General features: G+C 38.6%; 1 long non-coding RNA gene across 1 annotated transcript; it reads left to right on the forward strand.

The window, feature by feature from the left end:
* The first annotated feature begins 515 nt into the window (after positions 1-515).
* Positions 516-1323, forward strand: LOC107835583 (uncharacterized). Its single transcript, XR_001661378.1, has 2 exons — positions 516-910; positions 1085-1323. It is a non-coding gene; the product is annotated as an uncharacterized LOC107835583 (long non-coding RNA).
* The last annotated feature ends 2804 nt before the right edge of the window (positions 1324-4127 follow it).

Genomic DNA, 4127 nt, shown 5'->3' on the forward strand with positions numbered 1-4127 from the left:
TACAGGATAAATTATAGGCTTTAAGTTTTTTTCTAAGGGTATGTGAATTTCGCTCACTTTTCTGACTGTCATATTTTTAGCATTTGTTGAGCCAGAAGTGCTGCACGAGAGAAACATGAAAAAGAAGATTCCTTGAGGATTCATCCCATTAAGCCTGCACAGCCTGAGATGTGACTTCAGATATTGAAGATCGTGTAAGAACCTATTTGCTTGCACCCCAACTTTTCCAAAAATAAAACCCAGTGGATGGATATGAATAAAATTTATTTTCCAAAAGGCACGTTAGGTTTATATCTTTTACAGGATATAGAAAGCCTTCCACATTTATTGACAAGAAAATGCCAGCCTATAATATGATAGGAAAAGTCACAATTTTTTATTTATTTTTATTTTTTTTAAATGACCATTGCGATTAAAAAAAAAAGAAGCAAAAAATAAATATTGCAGAATTTATGTGTACTTTACCTTTATAATTAAAAAAAAAAATAGTTATCCACAACTTTGGGTTTCTTGACCACTTTTCAAAACGAGTAGGACAACAGAAAATATGATTTGAATAACTCAGTTTTTGCAGATTTTAGCTTTTTTAAATAAGTCAAACTGAAAATTGTCAGAAGGGTAACTATAGAATTGTGCATGTTTTGGACTTTTTGTAGTTACAAAGTTGTTCATGCGTGAAAAATCATATGCATACTCTGTCTATGTCAACAGCTTGGCAGGAAACAGTGTTCACATCAAACTGTTTTGGACGTGACACAAAGCTGATGAGGTTAAGAGTAGTAGTGTATAACTCTACCAGGTGTACGGTGGCTGACCTGGTGGAGAAGAAGCAACGAGCTCAACAAACTTACTACTAATCACTTGATTTGTGGGAAATGAAGGACTTCGTCACAAGGATTGTGTACAATTGGTAAACTCATATTATACAATCGGTGCGCGCAGACAGCGTGCCTATACTCAAGTATAATCTTGTATAATGTGGAAGGACAAAGTGATCTATAATGGGAGGCTCTCGGTTGTGTATTTATTACGGAACTTTAATCTGACAAGAAATTTTATGTTGTCTTTGGAATTTCCTCTCCAGAAAACCTTTGGAGTAGTCGGCTTCAGGCTCAACCCAGGTCTTATTGCACACATCTTGATGGTATTTCATTGGCAAAACATAAAATGGACCAACAAAACAACTGAGACTATTAGTCATTTGACCCACAAAAGTTTGGACTGTTGATGGAATGCACAAAAACCTCTGAGATATCAGTCTCCTTAGCACACTTGAAGTTAAACATGTATTCCTTTATCAGATCTAGCTACACAATGTCAAATAAAAAATGCCATTTGCTTTCACATCACACAGTGTGATTTGTGATACCCAATTATTACCATTGAAACAAGTAACATTTGTCATACACAGAACCCGATTGCAGCACATTATACGTTACACTGAGGTACAGAAAATGAAAATCAAAGCCAGGTGTACTCTGGGCTGTAAGCGAAGCAATAATTTGCTGAGGGACTGGATGCTCCAGTGGGTGTGTTGTTTTGTGGTGTCCCATCAATTACATTCCCTGAGAGAAAACACCCGACTGTTTTCTGTTTTTTTACCAAAGCCAGGGGTTAATGAGGCTTTTCACAGAAGTCTCTGCCACCAAGTAATTGGAGCAACTTAACAATCATAAGTGCGGCCTTTGGAGCTGTTGGGAGCACAGACTGAATACAACTTTATTAACTAGGGGAAAGCCATCTTGTATTGATTGACCTCCTTTTCATTCGTTCCTTTTCTTTCTTTTTTTTTGTTTTTTTTATTTTTGACATCTTCTCCACACCTGGTCCGCGTGCTCCGGCTTCAAAGAAAACATCGAAGACGATCACAGAAGGACACCGTAATTAGAGGAGAAAATTCACAGCAGGGCATCGTAATTAGAAGAGAACATTTTCTCACGTTCTAGTCCATTTCAAAGCACCTGCAAGCTTACGTTGAGGGGGAGAAGAAAATCTCTCATTGGTTTGGGCATTTGTAGAGTTATTTTTCGCTGTTTGAATTTCAATTTTAATGTATTTTTACCATAACCTAACAATAGGAATGATTCTATTATTGGAGTCAATTTTGGTGCCTTCATCTTGGTACAGTAGTTCATGAAAATTCATTCTGGATTCCAGTTTTATGTGGATCAAAAAATGGCCAGGCTGTCAACAGAGTAGTCTGTTTACATGCTGTGGGGGTTGTTGTTTGATTTTTTTTTTTCTCCTTTCCAGAGGAGACAGGATTGTCAGTTTCCTTACGCCTCCTAGCAAGAGAATATGGCTTGGCATCTATGCCCATGCTTCCATCTGTCAGTCATTCATTTCATTTCTTACACTCACGACCTTTCTGCTTTCTGATACGTGACACAGTTGCCGTCTCGTCTATTCCTCTCCCTTTTTTACATCTGACCGCAGACGATCGGGCTTGGCACACGGCGCTGTATGCAGATCAGACGGAGGAGTCGGTGCAGACCGGCTCCAGCATGTCAGCGGCAGAGAAGTGCAGCACTTCATAGTGCAGCATCAGCCTCTCACAGCAGTCATTTTCACTGTGATTTAAGGGCTTATTACACAGCCTGAAGGAAGAGTCCCATCACTCTGCGGTGCCCCATAAATCATCAGAGGGGAGCACTCCGGGATGAATGATCGCTTGTCCATTAGAGGACTGACTGACAGATTACGAAACCATCAACAAACATGATTTGATGAAATCAGATAAAACATTGGAAAGAGAAAAAAAAATCAAATGGATGTGATCCGTCTTTATATTTTGAACATCTGAGCTAACAGTGCCGGTTCCCCTCGTATGTTGCATGTGTTTACTGACGGGGTGCTTCGCTTCATCTGTCAGCCTTGAAAGAATTTTCTCAGTTGTTAATAGAGATCAGCAGGAAAGCTTGCTTTTTATTTGTTGTCACTTAAGAATGTATAAGCGCAAATAAAATTACTTTTTGTGTTTAAAATTGCACTTGCATATACTGTTTTTTTTGACTTGCAACATAATTACTCTGACTTAGTGACAGTACACGATGGGGAAATCAGATGTAAAATCACATTCGAAATGTTTCCTTATTCACTGGTTTTCAAGAAAATATTTAGGGTTTAGTTAAAAGAACGCCTCTGAACAGATTATTATCAATTTGTGCAATTCTCCCAACTGCTATGAGGCACATAGAATCACACTCTATTCTATTTGATTTACTGCAACTATAAACAAAAAAAATGAAGGTTAAGTATTGTATGGAAATTTATCACGGTTTCTAGTTCAACCTCAGCATAAATCATATTATCAATATTACCCGTCACGGAAAAGACAAAACCGTAAAAATACTAACTTCTGTAATGCCACAGTCTTTCTTCTTTGGCAGATTGTCAACATGTTTTAATGCTTTGCCATCTAATAATACCCACCTTGATTTATTAGTCAGTACCAACCATTATTTTATTTCAGTCTCGTTAAAAAAAAACAATGCAAAAATGTTAGTATTTGTGTCATCTACCCTTTTTACCCCCCCATTATTTCTGGAATATAAAGGAATTTTAGTGTTTTTATGTGAAGTTTCAGTAGAGCCAGTAATATTTAGTCAAAATGCTGCTGATGTTTGACTAAAACTGCGCGGTTGGAAGCTGCGCTCCACGACTCACAGATTCACAGCTTATCATGTCTGAAAGTGAGCGTCCGTCTGCTGCCTTTAGCCCAGTTGGCAGCCTGGTGGCTGTTGCTCATCTGTCCCCAAGCCAATGTGAGCACATCACCGATCTGGACCAGGATTAAAGGACCTAATACTAACAGCTGTGCTGAGATTAGCCATGTCAGTATTTACAGTTATTTTGTCAAGCAGCGCAACCACACACCCTGCTCAAATAATGAGCAGCAATGTTTGAATATCCGCGTGTGTTCGAATTAAGACCTTTCCGTTTAGACTGGTTTTGAAAAGCACTGTGTACATTTGTTGATGGGGAGAACGTTGGTGGATAGGCACTTGGGACTGATTTGGAAGTGCGTGGCGAACGGGACTTATATAGTGTTAGTGGATAAACAGAGCTGGCAGAATGCTTGGAAGCAGCCGCCTCCTTTGTTTCAACAGAATGTAAATTATAAATGC

This window comes from Poecilia formosa, unplaced genomic scaffold, assembly GCF_000485575.1.
Source record: "Poecilia formosa unplaced genomic scaffold, Poecilia_formosa-5.1.2 Scaffold14, whole genome shotgun sequence".
Lineage (NCBI taxonomy): Eukaryota > Metazoa > Chordata > Actinopteri > Cyprinodontiformes > Poeciliidae > Poecilia > Poecilia formosa.